Here is a 19324-nt window from a genome sequence, read left to right on the forward strand (position 1 = left end):
ACTGTGGGACAAGGTGCAAAGCTAGAAACAGTTTGTTTTCTGATTCCTAAAACCAAAAATATATCCATGAGCTCTAAGACCAAAAAACCAAAAAGATAATTTCATTTAATTATCATATATTCTGCGCAGCTTTCCTTTTTAGCAGAACTTGAGACCTGAAGAGATACTATGGTGCACCTGATACACTGTTAGCTGAGAAAAAACCAGCCCAGCTGCACAGAGCTCTGGACAGTGATATATGCCTGATTTTACATTGCTCTTTACATAAAACACTGCTCAGGGTGACATCCTGATTTCATCCATCATAGACCAACAAGACCCAAGCCCTACTGACAGCTCCCCATCATAGCCTTGTTCTCCTTCTTGTGGGGGCCTTGCTTTTCCAAGAGCTCTAAGGACCTAGATATGTAAATTCTACCAGTCTTTACCATGCTACCACGATCCACCATTTACTGTGAAGATGTGCATGTATTTACACCCTATGCAGGCTTGGTGTACCTAACTTTATTGCAAATGTTTGAACTTCCAGTCCTTATAAGGTTGATGGCAAGGGAATATAAGAATTCCTGTAAACAGACTATGCTTTTTGAGAGAAAGAGTCTTTGGGGGTTCTTTACCTACAGATACTTGCATTCATACATACATATTATAAATATCAATGTCAGCCTTTTCCGGCATCCTGCTTCTGTCTGTCTTTTATTCTTCAGGAAGTCATTAATGAAACAAAAATGTTTTGGTGAAATCTTCATATTTTTTGTTGCAAAGGCTTTATTGTTTTCTTTTCTCTTTTTTTTTTTTAAGATATTCCACAATGGCATCAATTAGTGAAAGTTGTGATTTATCTCAAGGAAATTCAAGTGAAATTAACCTCTGTGGGTTTTATGCCTTTTCATTTTCCAACTGCTTTAGGTTTCTGGAGACTTTCTTTAAACAATAACTAACCTTACACAGCAACAAGAACTCAATTTAACTTCCTGATTGAGAAAAAAATTGCTATAGGAGAATATTTACAGCAGATGATTTTTCTTCCTCAGTTTTGACATTACATTTGTTTTATATTCAAGAGCAAAGAAATTGCTTGCATAAGGCTAACAGTGCACTGGTATTGCTTTTTATTCAGCCTGAATAACTAATTTTGAAATTCCCTTATAGCTTTGACCTTTAAAAACACTCAACAGTCACAATTCGGAAAAAAAAATTCATCTTCCATTAGAAAAAATAAAAATCTGCAATGTGATGAGATTTTTTGAAAACTGCTCTCCTTTTTAAACTCATTTTGAATATATATACATTGCATTTAAAGCCAAGAAATACAAATCCAATGATTAAATGTGCCTTATAATTGCAAATTTCAGAATAGGTCATTTATATACTTGAGTTATGCTTTGGGTATGTGTGAAATTATCTAGCTATCAATGGATTGCTTTCTAGACTGTCCCAGACCTGTAAATATCATGATATTTTGGATGCCTAAATTTTTTAGAAGTGCAGTCTCAAATGTTGTGAATGAAGATGAGAGTCTCTTCCCTCTTTATTCCCTCCATTTCTCAGATTGCTGCAAGTCCTGTTAGCAGCAGAATTCACTGTGGTCTTCTCCCTGACTCCCATCAAGAGTTTGTGACTTCTTCTCCCTTATGGGTCAGGATATTGTGGGAAAAAAATGAGACATGGGGAAGGGAAAGCACTGAGGCTTCATCCTTAACCACTCCCCACTGCGGAGCACAGAGACAATGCAAACAGGACTGTCCTAAGCTAAAATGAGAGACGTGAGGATGGGAAAGAAACACAAACACATCTATGATGGGCTGGGTTGCACAGGGTGGATCCAGTGCAGGAAAAAGGAAAAAAAGCTATGCTGCTTTTTATACATCAAATGCCATTATCAGAAAAGGAATCTAGTTTGACAAAGAATTTAAGGCATTATTTAATGCCAAAGCACAAAGGATCTGTAGTACAAATGAACATTAATACAGAGTTAAAGGATCTGTCATCTACTCAAAGCTGATTACATGCATTGATAAAGGCTTATAAGACTTTATTCTGCAACACCAAAATCAATAAGAAGATTATCAACAACTTCAGGGGATGCAGGTGCAACCTTCAAATGATAAATCTACTGTTCTTTCACTGCAAAAGGTCATTTGAGTACGCAGGAAAGGGAGATTTCATCCCGCCATTGATTCTATACAGACACTCCTGCAACTAGCTGAAACACATAAGTTTCACACAGGGAATATTAGACACTACATATACTTTTTGAAGTCTTTACAGCACTCTAGAATCTAGATACTGTTGCATGTGGTACTTTACACTGATAATATATCCTTGGCTATAAATATGAAACCTGAAATTCCCAAGATGCCCTCAAAGAACTCATTGAACTTGGAACAATAACAAAAAAAGAAAATGTGAGGAATAAAAACAAAGAAATGAGATAGTTTTACACGTAATTTATAGATACACCAATAACTGTCCCTGAAGGTTCTGCTTTCATTATCAAGTGGAAAATGTCCAAATGAAGTACTCATAAAACGTAAGCAAAATGTTACATGGCATCAGAAGATTACATTCTAGAATATTTATGAAAGGGCATTTAAATGCTTACAGAAGTGGTATTGTCATGAATATCCATGACCAAAGAGAGACGTGTAGCACTTCATGGATATCTGTGAATTTCAGAATGATGAATTTTACATCGTATGTTCATAAAAATGCATAACACCTCATGAAAGATTCATGAGTCACCACAGTTTCTTCTGAAAAACATTTAAAGCTTTCATGAAAATATTAACAATATATAAACTATGGGACTCAGTGCAACAATTGTTTTAAAATATAGAGACTGTACCATTTTTCTCTATGTATCACTAGAGGCTATTAAACACCTAGTTCAACAGTTAAAGAGATTTACCATCTAAAATTTTGCATGAAACTTCCTTGCCTATAATCTACTACCGTCTTCTAAACATATTAAAAGTTTGTTGACTCTTAATACAAAGAAGCGTAAGGTGGGCCAGAAGACATAGGGGAAAATTAACAACAAATTGCCTTGTTACAGTCTGGATAAAATTTAATTCAGGATAATTTATGTATTCTGTCAAAAAGTCAATTTTTTTTTTTTTTTAAAAAAGGAGGCAACATTTTGACAAGCAGGTCTGGAACCAGAGGCAGCATTTGCTATCTCCAGACTCACTCCTGTGCTGCTCAGAGGTCACAGGAGTTGTGCTGGGGAGGAATGCGGCCCTGAAGTCACTGTGTGCCTTCACATCTGTTCTCAGAGTAGACAACTTGAACTGACTGCAGGAAGGAGCCACGCATGAGCAAGGAGCCTCTGGCTGGCCAGAGGAAAACACTGAAACCTTCACAGAATTTTATTTATACTGGGATGATCAGCCACAATTTGACAGCAGTGACACTGGGCTTTGGAGGCAGAAATCTCAGCCTGGGTTGAGGCGTGGGTGGGATTGAAGAGGGCTTGCTCACCTCATGTAGCATAGTGTCTTTGTTTTCTTCCTCCCACTTTAAATAAAACAGTCTACTGTGCAGAACCTTCATTGAGGTATTCGAAAACAATGTCTTGAGCCTCACTCAGCTTCAAGAAAGAGGTGTTTTCTGAAACATCTAGTGGATTAGACGGATCCAGTGAAGCACCCAGTAGGAAGTGCAGGTGTGAATCCCAGTGTATAAAGGTGGGGTTTAAACAGGTCAAACTGCCTGCATCACAATGTGTTTAAAATTAGAACTGCAGCTACTTTCATGTCACAGTTGCAAGTGCAGAGAGCTAAAGCATATTTGCACAGTTGTATTTATATAATGTAACTGCAGTAAATCCGTTGCTGTTTGCCTTTCAATCTCATTTCACCTTTTCCCCTTTTTGAAGAAGGCTCATTTTAGAATTTAGAAAAAAATTAGTTTATTCTATAAAAACCACCAAAGTCTTTAGGTGTTTGACCTGAGACAGATACTACTGAAATAGCTGCAAAGAATTCTATTTGAGCTAACCAGCAGAAGCCTACTATAAAGCAGATTGGAGTTTGACTTCCTATGGTAATTATTATGTACATAAAAATCAATTTTGTATAAAAGTCTGAAGCTTAAGAGGTAATGAAGTCATGTTGATGGTTTTTCCAGACACCTCTGAATGCAGCTAATAAGTTCTGTTATGGTTTAGCAGTACTAACAAAAAATATAAAACTACCTCCAAGAAAATTTACCAGTTTTTGAGTTTATCCAATTTTTCTGCACCTACACTCAAAGGAACCCTAGGTACCATTTAGGTCAAGCAGTATTAAATCCCAGCTGGTTTCCCAGTTATTTCTTGACTATTTGGACACTGAACACATTACTATTTGTTACTGACATAAAGCCAATGTGATTGAATTTCTTGCTTGTAAATTGTGCTACATGATCAAACTTCAGTGAAGCAACAAACTTAGTTTTATGACAGCAAATTAAGCTAACTTAAATGTTCTCAGTTTATTAGAGGGATGATCTTACTTTTTTTCCCAAGGCAACGGTATGAAAGTCAAGTTAAGGACCAGCAATGGTCCTAGAGCTCGGATTTGGGTAATCAGTGACTTAAAACAAGGCAATGCATAAAATCCTAGATTGTGGATAAGGTTAAGGATAACGGACTTGGCCTCAAATAAGCTACACATGTTAAAAGAAAAGACATATTACTTTTGGAAGAAAACAGTCTTTCAGATTCTGGATCTGCATTCATGTGCTGGTAGAAAGACCTTGGGTCCCCTAAGGAGGTTTGTGAAGTCAATAAAATTTCCTACCTGGATGTTTCAAAGATCAGGGATTAAAAAATGAAGTCAGTATTTGAATAGCTTTAAAGCCAACACAAATCTTCATCTACAGACATCAGTTCACTGGATCAAGATGCTGCATGATTGATTTTTATCTGACCTGCCTTCTCAACAGAATGTTTTTTTTTTTCTCTTGCAAGGCTGTCTAGTGGGAAAGCTTTCCAGTCAGAAGAAAACTGATATCTAAGATACAGCACAATGAACTGAAAAATCAGCTTTACAAGACTGGTATATATTTGGGGTTATGTTCGATTTCAGACAATATAACTTAATTTTTATTTGATTGAACTACACAAGAGTGGCCTTAAAACTCCTAGGCCAAGTTTACTTGAGGGATTGTTTCCATTTATTAGGTGCTGTGCTGCATATGATGTATCCCCCTAAATGGCTATGTCCATGTAGTGACACCAAAGTTTCACGCTTCTGCTGCTGGTGTGCTGGTAAGTTGTTGAACATATTGACAAGAATATTTCAATGAATCCACAAGTTGTTGAGTCTCTAAGCAAACAAATTACTGCTTAAGCAAAGTTTACTGCTTCCTGTGGTTTTGTGAGAAATAGGGTGGCTCAGTGGGAAGCAGGAGCTTTAGAAAATATTTCTGGATTTTTGTGTAGGGTCTTTATTTTTCTGTTGGTAGGTGTTTTTTGTGCAGAAGTCACTGGAATTCCAGGCCCTCTGCTGTTTACTGCTTCTTCCATCTTCTCTGCAGTCTTGAGGCCCTATTGTCTGCCTTCTTTGCCATACAGTCCTCATCTCTCTCTCTCAGTCCTCACATTACATGGATTTTACCTGAGAGCGTGATGGGGAAGTGAAGTCATAGGCCATGATTTCCACATTATTGCCCAATGCTTCCTCCTGAGCTGGAAGTGAAGTGGACACTCTGTGTCACTTCTGGTGGCAAGGGCTTTTCATCCAGTTCCTAGAACAGTTGCTGGACACAAGTTCCCTGTGTAATTTTTGGGTGTTACTCCAGCTTGTTGGGCCACAACAGTAACGCTGTGGTGTGAACATTTGGGAATAAATCCCCACTAACTACTTTTCTCATATAAATATTGCCAGCTGAGAATTACAGCCCTCTGAGATGAGATTTGAAGAACAAGTTGAAAAGCTGATCAGTCCTACTGGGCAGCAGGCAGTGAATGGGCTAGGGAGACCTGCAGTGACTAAAGGCACTGTACTTGTTTTCCTGCACTACACTACTGCAGAAATCTTAAAATAAGCAAGGATAAGCACAAATGAGGCAGTACAGGTGAAACAGGAAAGCAAAATTAGAGAGAAGAATAATAGTTGGAGAGAAGCCAGAGAAACAGAGAAATGGCAACTGAGGGAAACAGACAAAGTGATAAGAAGAGAGCTCAACTTAAGTTTTCCAAATATTTATCAGAGTCTATCAATATTGCCAAAATCATTACCCTTGAACACACAGCTACAACGAGGGTCCCAAAAATTGAGTGTTCAGGCCCCACATTGATTCTCTTCAGATATCCAACCAAGGAACCTTGGCATGAAGCCTTGCTCCAGCTCTGCCTTTATGTTCACCATGGGGAGAGAAAGAAGGATTTAGATCAGAAGTCTGGCTTGGGCTTTAAACTGGGGGCTCCCCTTTACATCCTGCAGAAACCTGTCCTTTATATCAACCCCACTGGATTAGGGCTAGCATTTTCATTTAATGCACGTACAAATATGTGATATTGCTTGATAATGTGATTTTACATCTTCCATTACTGCATTATCTGAAATACTAAAGTTTTTAGTGGTCTGTTGAAATACAGAAGCAAAATGAATGCTTATTTTAAGACATTGTTGTAAAACATTTTATCCAATAACTTCTTTCTTTGTTTCCCTAATGTATATATGCTTAGTCATTTGGGAGAAACATTCAACCATTGCACAGGATAAGGGTCAAACAGTATATTTCAAACAGAAATAAGGATTCCTTTGAAAAGGACATAAGAGAGAACACGCTTCCTGTTTTCTAATTGAGACACCATTCAACATTCTTTAATGAGGACATTAATAATTGTGGAAGGACTTTCAAACTCATAATAAAACACTGATAACTTCTGAAAAATGTAAATGTTAGGGATGTTACATGTTAGGTGAGTCTAATTACCCTGCTTCTCTGCCATAATAATAAACTTCATAAGTACATTATAATTTTATGTAGCCTGGATGGCCTTAGATTTTAAGTGCTTCCACATTTACAAACCATGTAATTAGAAATGTGTTTCCAATAGGTGACTTTTATATTAGGGTTCAGCCTTAAATTGTATACCCATTATCTAGAAAATATTCTCCATTTTCACTGAAGAAGCATTATTTTTTCAGTCATACATCTCTCTCTTGCAAAGACCATATGTTCACTCAGACTTGTCCATAATATGTGCATATATAATACATTTTAATTGATTTTTTTTTGTGTTTTAATGTCACACTAACTGCAATAGGTGTCATACTGCCTAAAACATATTTATTCATTAAGAACATTAATTAGTATCATGTATTAGATATAGTTTATACTGTAAGTCATCTAATACAGTAAAACTAAATTAAGTAGCTGAAAATGTAATTGTAGAGGATACTGAAAAATATTTTTATTGATTACACAGAAACAGCAGCTTTTGTCTCTGGAATCAAGACATACTGAAATATTTCATAATACCATGAATAATCTGCATTTTTTTTCTTGTTTCTACTACCTGGTTTTGTTTTTAAAGTTGGTCTCCTCTAAATATTTTTATTTATTCTGAGGAGCCATCAAAATTTGTATACCTGTCACAGGCTCTGAGTAATCCTAATCTAGCTGAAAGTAATTTTCATAGTGATTTCTGAACATCAACATAACTTATTAAAAATGTAATTTTTTTTTGCATTATTTTACTTTGCTTTGGTTTTTTTTTGGGGGGTGTTTGTTTGTTTATTTGGTTTTTAATTTCTTACACTGTGGGTACTACCTAAGAAGTAAATGGGTTCCTACTTTGCAGAGAAACTATTTCTACTGCTTTAACATACCTCTATCTCTGAAAAATCTCAGAGCTACCCTCTATTTCTTTTTCCTTTGTGAAGTTAAGAAGTTTGACAGGAAATAAAAAATTCAGTCTCATGTTGTTTTGCTGCTGGCTGATACATTGGCATCGGGTCCAAAGGGCTCCTTGTTATCCTTCAAAGCCAAATGTGAGAACATAAATACATGGTCTGCTCTGCACGGATAGAAAAGCCAGAGGCACAAATCCAGACCCACCAAGAGGAACTAAAGGATTAGAAAAATATACACATTTTAATCCTTTGAATTACTTCTATATTCTGGAAGCAATATATAGGCATAGTCTTGACACAGGAAAATGAAGAATTTAATAATATTTCTTTTTTTAATGCAAGAAGTAAGGTCATCAATGTTATTAATTTAATCACATATATAATTCAGAGCATAATATAAAATTTAGAAAGTTCAGGCAAACAAGGACATGGAAAAAAGATGCCTGCTCACTAAACCTTTTTCCAAAATGTCAGGTGAGCTTTAAAAAGACATAAAAGTAGAGAAATCATTTTTTCAACAGATGTAGGAGAGGAAAAGCTTCTAAATTAATAAAAGACAGATTTTTTTTTCTTTTTTACATCACAGAATCTGAATCCTTCACTTCTATCTATGCATATGAGGGTTATGGGCCCTGGAACTTTCTATTTTATTATTGTCTCATTTACTCCTTTAGTCTTAGCTTTTTCTTGAGACATGCATTGAGAAAGTGACGAACATTGTAGCCTACTAGGCAGCATCCATTTGGGTCAGCTAATCTGTGACATGAAAAAAAAAAAAAGGATGGGAATAAGATAATATTGTTTCATTTAGATTATTGTTAATAGGTTTAAATATTTGCTGATATTCTGCTCCTTTCATTTCTGCTACCCTGATCTGGACTGTACATGGTCTATACCATGAAGCAAGTTTACCCAATCTTTCCTTGAACTGCTGATGGTAATGGATCTCCTTCCTGCAGCCCCAACTGCTGCATTCAGTTATCATCAAGCACAGGCATCAACCAGAGCTCTAATCTTGCTCTGATGGATGGAATACTAACCTTTCACAAGATTAGAGACACAAGGTGCTCTAGAGATAATAAAATTCAAATAGGTTTATTTCAAAGGGCAACTCAATCTCGATTTTGTTCATGGGTCACTCGACAGATCATTTGCCAATGCAGTTTTTGTGTCCTTCTGCATCTGGCTTCTGTGCAGTGCTCCAGCTATTTCATATTAAGTGGGCACCAACAGGCAGAGTTCGGCAAGGGTCTGGCTTAAGCAAAAATAGCAAGGAACCCATTCAGCATGGAGCTGGCAACTTTACTAAAAGTTCATCTTCTGAGGGCAGTGCTTGCATGGTGGGAAAGCTTTTCTTAGCATTTTCAGAAATGACAATCTTGATAAACATCTTGAACACTTTGAATTTTAAACTCCTTTTAGATCAAAGAGCAAAAATCTTGCTAGCATCACGACAGCCAGCTGTGCAATATATGCAGTAGCTGTAACTTAAGAGATTTGTAGCTTGTGAGCAACCATTTTTAATGTGCTTGTCAAACCCTACCATGCAAAAGTGTTTACAAATCAAATATTTAAGTCAGGTATCTACAGGCAATGAAGATAAGGCTCTTACAGGTGCTAAAAAAAGATTCCTCCAGATGACAGCTGTGGTGTTACATACGGGAATTAGAATCCCCTAAAGGCAAAATAAGTGAAATTTCCTGCAACTTTTATGGTTGTAACTTGCTGCTATTAAATACACCAATTGACTGTTGTTTAATAGAGCAAAATTAAATGATTAGACCTAGACTGCTTAGAGAACAAATATTGTTGAAGTCAGTGAGCATAATGTCTGGCCTTCATTTAGGAGAAGGATAAAAATAATTAAAAGGCCCATATAAACCAGACAGCTAAAGCTGCAGGTGCATAAATTGCACACAAACTACAGCACATCAGTGAGTTAGCCAGGGATTTGGAGGATGGTTTGTGTGCACAGATGCTAGCAGCTGGACTTCTCTCCAGGAGAGAGAGAGAGAGAGAGGAGAGAGAGAGAGGAGAGAAAAAGCATCATAAGCACACATGGAAGAGAACCAGGGAAAGCTCACAGAAAGTCAGAGAAAAGAGTATGATCTAGGAATTAAAAAAAAAAATTGCTCAGAAATATTAAACCCTGGGTTTTTTTCCCTACAGAACTTGCTTCTTGCATATTTGTTATAGGGGTGAGAGTTTAGAACAACAAACCCTTCAGAGGTAAGATTGTGTGCTTTTAGTTTCCCAAAACAAGGATGACTACACTGTATTTAAAATGCAGTGGCTGATGAGTTTGCATGATAACTAAGTAGGACAGATTTCATGGCATATGCATCTAAAATGTGTACTGGACTAACTCTGAAATCTGGAAATTGGAAAATACAGTTCAGGATTTTTTTTTTACTGCTTTTAAAGCCTTAGAACTACATGAAAAATGTATTCTCATTTTGGATGCTTTAACTGTGACAGCTCATAAACAAGTCTATTCCTAGAACTGCAATCATATCTCTGGAGTCCATTTACAATGTTTAAATTTCATAATTGAGTGAGTTCTTAATATTTCAAAACTGTTTCTGTTTTCATTAAGTTTTCATAGAGACAGTTCACTTGTCATTGTTGTCCTTTCTAGTAAGAAGCTCTTGAAACTAATTTTATAGTACATGTTTTAAAAAATTTCAGAAATAACCAGCTACATATGAACCCTCTGATTGATCCAGGAACTTATGCATTTATGTGTTTCTTTCTCTTACCACAGTGCTAGGAGTTAGGCATTAATTTTCAGGAAATATATGCAAAAGTAATCTTTAGACATGCAAGGTGGAATCCATACTTGAGGACTGAAGCCTTTTAGTTAGAGGATATGAATTTTTCAGGTAATCATCTGTCTTTGCCACTTCACTACCAACTCTATCAACCTGCATGCAATTTTCTACCCATAATAGATGCAAAATGGGCTATTAAATTCCCACAGGATCATACAGACTAGAGAACAGAGAATTAGGTTCTGTGTTACCTGAATTGCTCACACAAAAGGGGACTGCATCCAATCAAGACCTTTCAGGAGTATCAAGGCTCCCAATCAGCTGCCATGGAGATGAGTGTGACAACCAAGAACCCAGGCTGCAGGCACAGGCTGTAACTCTCCATCACTGAGGGGCCAGGGTGGAGGAAGCTGTCACTGTGATCAGCCTGCCAGACTAATCCCTGACTTGCCTCAAACTTTTAATTGTGGGATTTTTACTGGTGTGTTTCATCCTGATAGCATGTCTGCATGCTACAGGCTTTGAAATCTTCAGACAGTCTATGTGGGAGAGATAAAAAAGCTGAAGATGCATAGAGCAGGACAGGGAAGTGTGACTGTGGAAATAATTTTAAATTACGTCTTGAATAGAGTGCATACAGAAACTTGGAAGATTTTAGCTTTCAGAAAAACAGTCATTCAAATAAACCAGGTGTTTCTTCTTCCAATTTTTACAAATAAAGAAATAGAATTTTACTACAAATCAAAATATACCACATAAAATATACCACCAAGACTAGTCTGGCAAGCTGTCAGGAAATACAGTATACCTGCTAATAAAAAAATTTCTGAGGAGCTCATCCTCTGGTTCAAAGTAGGACCAGCTGCCTGGAAGCATGAAATCTAGCATCAGACCTAGTTCCAAAGATAACTGCTGAGCTGACTACTCAATAATCTTTTTTTATAAAGCCTGATCTGCAAGCACACACAATGAAAAGTCAAAGGACTTAATTTGATTTAAATGCAGCTGCCCTAATCACAGAGAAACAACCACGAGAGTCAGAAATAGCCAGACTAAGCTCTTTTCCAAAGAGCAGCACTTGGCCTAAAACACATAACATTACCCTCTCCATCGTTAACTTCGAATTTTCTTGCTTTCGTGGGATTAAGTCAGACCCCTACCATTATGTTAATGTAGCTTTTTGTGGTTTAATTACAATGTTTCCTCTAGAGTGTAACATAATAACAATTAATCAGCTAGTTCTTAACTTCCACAAAAGGAAACATCATCTGTTATTATCTGTGCTGCTATCCTGCCACAATGTCAGCAGAACTAAAAACAATTATACCACAAAAGCTGCATGCAAATAGGGTCTGCAGCTAAAAACAAATGAAAGCCAAAATCTCAGACTCATCCCTGAAATTGCCCTTTGTTCACTCTATTTTATATAAACAGCACACACTAAAATTATTAAAATTAATACCAGTCCTAGTAACACACAGACTGACTGCTGCAAAGTGTGGATGGAAAGTCATCTAAAGAAGCAAAATTTGAACCTGATGTTCTTTCAGGATTTACTACCTTCTTCCATGGTATCTAGATGTAAATTCTCTGGTTTATTTTTAGGTCATGCTTCTTTGCAGAGCCAGGCAGATTATATTTGTCAGAAAAAATCATTAATGGATACAGACAGTAATCGACGTGATAGATTAAAATAATGCTTTTGAAATACATGAACGTGAAATTCAACAAGTGCTTCAATAAAAAAAAAAATGGAAACAAGATACTTGACATAAACAGCAAATGGAGAAACAAAAAGTAACTGTGGGCATTTAGCATGTGAAAATATCTAAGACTCACTCCTATCAGCAGTGAAATATTCCCAGCTTAAAATTCTCTCCTCAGTGTGGACTGGGTAGAGAGACAGACACTATTTTTATGTAGCTGGATGGCAGTGGGAAATGAGAAGAGAAATTCTGCTGCTGTTGTTACTTTTCTTCTTCCAGAGAGTAGTTTTCTCTAGGGTGCTGTTTGACTCTTAGAAGTCACCACAAAAATGGCAGTTTGAGTCAACAGATTTGTTCAATGACAAAATACGTTCTTAGCACTCTTTAGTCCTCTAAGCCCTGAAGCAATAACATGACAGAGGGGACAAAGAATGTACTAGTAACTTTTGTTAGGCATGAACAGTTTCTTCCCTCCTTAAAAAAAAAAAAAAAAAAAAAAAAAAAGGATGATTGCACTAGAAAATAGTGGAGATTCCCAGGAACTGCTTCCCAGTTCTAGGTATAGCTACTGCTAGCAATGTGTATAACAATACCTGTGCAATTAGGACACTGTACCTGTGCAAGCAGTTTTATAGCATGTTCAATTATTTTAGAACAGTTATGGTCTTTATCATTCATCATATTTAATTTTCCTAATGTTGTATATCTAAGTATTTGGTGGGTTTTTAAAACTCCTGTTTGGAATGTTAGCAGATCTCTGTAATCGTACCTTACCACTTGTTGTATTGCATTCTTTTATTTGTAGCTGCAGTAAGGTTCAAAATTGCAATCTAGCTAACAAATTTTATTTAACATTCCCTAACATTAACTCTGGTATTAGAGATATAAAGTCTAGCTACAGCCTTTCTGTGCTTGTGAGCTGTTCCTACCAGCTTTTCCAATGTAACTCACCTCCTCTCTGCTGCACAAGTGACAAAGGAAGATAAATCTCACATTCCAACAACAGCTATCACTTCATTCATTAGTAACAAACACCTGTAGCAGCAGGAGCCACACACACTTTAACGGGTTTTGCACCTTTAAATTGCTTGTCATCATAAAGAAATGACAGCAGTTCAATGAGAGAAGAGTAATGCAGCAAGAAGGCTGAAGCCATTTCCAATGTTTAATTGCCATTAAAAAAACCCTAACAAGTGATTAAAAAGATAAATCAAAAGTTTGCAGAATGACTAAAGCATCCAGTCAGTTTTACAGTTTCATTTGAGCTACAAGCACGTTATACATCCATTTACAAAACAATGAGCTCTTACAGTTTATGAAAGTTTAATCTCGGTTTATTGCTTTAATATATCTAACATTGGTAAGGTTTGCTTTAGAATGAACTGTCTGACTATATGATGTGGATGTTACTTTTTACATTCAGTCTGCAAATGGAATGAATAACATAATAATTGTACTAATCTATGAAACAATTAAAGTAGAGGTAATTGCTGCTTCTCTCATATCTGCATGTAAAATAAAAGAATTAATATTTTATCATTTGGCAATGCCTCTTGTTAGCACAATATTCTGAGATCAATTTTTTGTTTGGCCACAGGCATTGGAGAAAATGCTGGAAAAGTTATGCAGAGCCAAAATGCTCATTGCTGGTAAACTTTTGCTTCAGGAATATATCATCTTAGGCTCACATGGTAAAACTTCGGTCAAATACTATCAACAACAGAAAAAAACCCAACCCAAACCAAAGAACCCTAACCATCTTTCTTAAACTAATAACCTCATAATTTCTGAAAATAAACAAACAAATGAACAAGTAGGGACTTGATGATAAACTTATGCCCCTCAAATGATACATTTATCCTAGACTGAACTACAAAATGACAAAAATTCATTACAATAACAAGTAACTGCTACAAAGTAGTAATTATTGAAGAGGGTTTTAAACACAGGTTTAAAATGCTCAGGAAACAAACTGTGTCTGTACTTTCACTGTTGTAAGTTATCCTACCATTTCTGAAGGAAATCAAAAACCATCCTGAAAACCATTCCTTTTTCTTTCCTACCTTGTCTAAAAACATATTGATCTTGGTGTTTATATTGATTTTTATTTTATTTTTTATCCACTATTTCAGGAAACTGCTAATGACATGCTTTTAAATTCCTGAGTGTGTTTTAATGATGTGATGTGGGAGACTGTCTCTTATGCACCTTGGGGATTGGCTTGGGGGGAAAAGGAAGATCAGAGAAGGGAAAAAGGAAGATGCTGGTGCTCTGAAGTGCCAGAGCTGTTTCCTACCTTTCAAAGCTGTCAGGTCTTTTACTGATTTGCTGTTCCATTCTGCTTCTCATTTGCACATCAAGTCCTGCAACCTGAATTTGGTTATCTTTAATAGATGCGCTACAAGGTCAGCAGTATGAGCCAAAGCTCCCATGGTCTCTTCAATTCACCATGTGGACGCAAAGCAACCATTGCAGACCCCTGGCAAGATTTATTCTCCACATAACTACCAAGACAGACTTTCACTTCACTGTGTCTCTTAATGAAATGATGGAATTATTATGTGTGTTTTTCAGTTTAAAGGGCACCTCAGCATAGTAACTCACATACACACAGAGAATCACAGAATCATAGAATGGTTCGGTTGGAAGAGACCTTAGAGATCATCTAGTTCCAATCCCCCTGCCATGGGGGATCATATAGTGTTAATTTTGAGTAAAGCACACTTTTCCCCATGAAAGTTTGCTAAAAATGTTCATAATTCAAGATGCACATAAATAAAAGGGAAATGAAAAGCATTTAGAAAATAAAATGCAATGTTTATACTAAATTATAGTAATAATATCATTCACACAGTTCTTTTGGAGCTGTAATTCTGGAACCTTGAAGGAAAGATTATACTCAGCACTATCCCACCAGTGAAAACCACCATCAGTTGGGAAGAATTATGATTAGTTCTTTTATTAAGCATGTGACTGATCCTTTCCACACAGGAAAAATAACCTCTACAAAAACCTGTGCTACAAACAAATAAATAAAAACCAGGAACCCAGGAACTGAGGAAGAGGCGCCAATCAACATGAACTGTGAAGAATCACAGAATCAAAGCATTGATTCTTTCTCATTTTCCACTCAGTATGGCTCGTAACATAAAACCTACCCCAGTAAAGTCAGTGGTACAAGATTATGTGATTCTGAAACTCTGGGGAAAACAGATAATATCCTACTGATCTCCCTAATATTATTGTATATCTTCAATGCTAAGCTCACATGTGTGGATATTTATGTGTATGTTAGAGACATAACTTTTAAAATTAGTATTATACATTTTTATAAACTAATGTACTTAACCATGGTAATCTTTAGTAACTGAGCATAAAAATACAGAACTGTGCATCAGTCAGAATATTTATTGATATTTTTAATGAAACCTCAGAAATTAATAAACCTATGATTGGTAAAAATAGAAATGATTTACAACTCATCAACATATTTTAAGATTACTGTTCCTTGAAATCCACACTTGTAAACTGTAAGTGCATATCTGTTCATGAAAAAATAAAAGTAGAGGTAAAAATCTTAAACTGACCACCATAGAGTAACATGCATTCTAGGCCTCTTCTAACTGTTTAGACTACAAAATTTTAAAATTAATTCCTTTCCACAAAAGTGTCTAAATGGCAAGAAAATATTTATTTTTACAAATACATCAGAATTTTCTGACTGATTTGTTATTTCCAGATTGGCTTTTATTTTTTCATTCATCATCATCAATAGTACTTTACATCTTTATAGTCAGTGACTGAATGTTAAATTTTCACTGAGTTCCTAACCTCTTATGACTCCCCTTTATTTTTTTGTTCTGAGTGTTTATTTCCCAAATGCAGGACTTCTAAACTATGTCTGGTGAAATACCTAAGGAGAGTGATAGAGAATAGCATTTCCCCATATGCTTATCTATTATAGCTGCAAAAAATCCAGGTTAAAATTATCAGCTTGTAAACAAGAAAGAAAACACTGATAAAATTAGTAGAAGTAAAAGCTAGTAAAAATATATTTAGTTACTTTTAAAACTAGAAAAAAAAAGCCCAAACTTTTCTTTACCTCTTCCTTTCATGTTAGAATTTACCCATAAAGAAGGTAGATTTAGGCAAGATATTAGGAAGAAATTCTTCACGGTAAGGTGGTGAATATGTTGCTCAGAGAAGCTGTGGATGCCCCATGCCTGGAAATGTTCAAGGGCAGGTTGGATGGGCTCAGAACAACCTGTTTTAGTGGAAACTGTCCCTGCCCATGGCAAGGGGGTTGGAATCAGATGATCTTTAGGGTCCCTTTCAACCCTAACTGTTCCATGATTTTGTATTTAGCCAACAGTAAACTGTCACACAGGAAAGAAATGTGTTTGTGTGGCCAAGGTATAAAGATGGGTGAAGCTTGTGTTAATTCTGCATGGTTCAGTAAAGACATGCTTGCTGTCTGATATGAAATTCCTATTTCCATTATTTTGTCACAATTCATGACACAGGAGCACAGATAATGTAGTATTCATTTAAACAAGTCCGTGTTTATAATGCAAGGTAAAAAGTGAGCTTGAGAAAAGGTTTGATTTGTGACTTAATTGTTTAAAAGATTGGTTTCACATCACCTAGCTTAATACGCTGTTAGCGCCGATACCTGTATCCAAATTGGTCACAGTAGAGACCTTATTTAGTTAGTGAATTTAGTTAGTGCTTCTTAGAATGCAGATGTGGATTGTAATCTAAAGACACAGAAATGGCACCCTGAAGTGCCTATTTGTCTTAATTGACTGTAAAAATGCCAAGAGTGAGCAGTGCAGATGTCCACAATGTACATGGCCGTGTGGATCCCACTCAGTGTTTGCTCTTCCTATTTGAAAGCAAAGGTTGTGATTGCCTGTCAGACTTCAGCCCTTTTATTTACTTGATCTATCCAGAATGCTCAGATAAAACTTGGTCTGATGTTAAGAGTCAAAGTTGTGTTCCCAAATTTTCCCTTCCAAGGGCATTCAAGCATATTAGAGGCTGTTTTCAACTATGGAAGCTTCTGAAGCCTTTCTATAAAGGAAAAAGACCCAAAACCCCAAACCAATACAAAATCTCAAGCCAAACCAAAATGTTAGCTCTGGCAGTTGTTTGCACTTTTTATGGCATTACCATTGAGACTTTGATTCTGGCACTCATACTTCTGGTCAATGTTTCTAAAAAATGACAATCACAGTCTTGGAAATATGTGTCAGGATGACAGGACACTTTGCAAATCCTGGGGGATAGGAAAGGCATGTAGGCATGTGCTAATTTGTTTGATGAACCAGCAACTCTGCTTTTGTGACACGAGCCATTCCCTGCAAGGGACAGAAACACTGTTTCTAACTTCAGGCTAACTATTAGTTTTGGGATTTTCCATGAAACAGACCTTGTTGACCTGTAGCTGGGAAATATAGTAGGTGATAGCAGTTTGGGAGACAAACTGTCAAGGAATCCTTGTGCTGGAGCTGGATTAAAAAAAGGTGAAACTTGTTGTACTGGAGTTACATTTGTGTGAAAGGCTCTAGCAGTAGCTGGTTTGACGGCTGATAAAGAGAAAAGGGTCCCAGTAGGCAGCAACAAGCTGGTGAATCACAGCTGCCTCCTGATGTTCATTTGATTACAACCACAGCTTATGAATGTCATAATTGTGCAGGGGTTATTTGCTAGTTAGGGAATCCGGTTTTCTATTAAAATAAGGACAGGCAGAAAGGTCAATTGAAAGGAATGTGCAATGAATGGGTTTAATTTATCTATGGTTGTCTTCTCAACACTTCGGGAAGAAATATAACAACAAATTAAAATTATCAGCAAGGGATTCATTGGTCATTTTCATGTGATCATTGGGATAAGCAAAAGAAGAGAGAACCTGTCAAAGCACAGGGACTTTGGAAGAGCATGTCATGCTTAACCTAACATTATGAAGGTTGGGTCAGGGCCAGATATGATTACTCTCTAGTACATATGAGTGTTAAACACCACGGAGAAAATAGAGGTATTTAAGATAATGGATAAAACAGGCATAATAACAAAAGGCCATTAATTCAACTTGTCTATGAATTAGATTATTTCTAACAAATAGAGTAGAGAGTTTCTGCACAAAATTTCCAATAAAAGCAACTGGGCAATAAAGCTGAGGAAGAAGGGGAGTTTGTCCTGTAGATATGGAAGACTTATGGTATTTGGATTTACACTGAAAACTGATGAGTATTATCTATACATAATATTCCATTACAAAGGGCTAAAAAAAATTATCTTTACCCACTAATATTGTGACAGTTGGAAAACACTGGCAACACCATATTGCACACATAAAAGAAAGACTGTTTTTCTGTCTAGTTTCCTTTCCTTGAGTTAGGAGAAGACAGTGATCCCTTAGTAGACAAAAGCAGGTTATTTTACTCATTAAATTGTAAAAGATGAAATATTTTGCCTATCCTTGTAAATATTTTTAACTATTTTCAAGATAAATTATTTGCCTATGACAACAAGAAACATTCATAGAATAAAATTAAGCCAGTTTTCTAACTAAAACAGAGACAGTTTTCTAACCTATTACTTATGATGTTAACACAGACTTTGTTTACACTGGTAATTGTGGTTATTTTACGTAACACATTTCACATATTTGGTTCACAGACAACAAAAAAAAAAAAATACAAGAAAAACCTCCACATTTTTGTAGGTGTAACTGAGGCAAAGTATATTTTAGAAAATTCACCATTTCATAAAATATTCCGCCCAAGCACTGATTAGTTTTTCAGTCGGGTTGCATTGAGCACTGCCATCTTTTTGTAATCTCCTTTGCATATGAGATTCAAGCTTTCCTGCAATACAGTATTTACTTAAGACACTTTCTGACAAACCTCAGCATGTTAATAGCATGCTCAAGAGGTCTCTTCTATATCTCACAGGTAAGGCTGGGATCTCACTTTCCCAGCCATCCCAAGACACC

General features: G+C 36.3%; 1 protein-coding gene across 1 annotated transcript in view; it reads right to left on the bottom strand.

Annotated features, from left to right (window-relative positions):
• The window catches only part of GPC6 (glypican 6), a 725714-nt gene that overhangs the window by 334077 nt on the left and 372313 nt on the right, over positions 1-19324 (bottom strand). The window lies entirely within an intron of this gene.

Source organism: Melospiza georgiana, chromosome 2 (genome assembly GCF_028018845.1).
Source record: "Melospiza georgiana isolate bMelGeo1 chromosome 2, bMelGeo1.pri, whole genome shotgun sequence".
Taxonomy (NCBI): domain Eukaryota; kingdom Metazoa; phylum Chordata; class Aves; order Passeriformes; family Passerellidae; genus Melospiza; species Melospiza georgiana.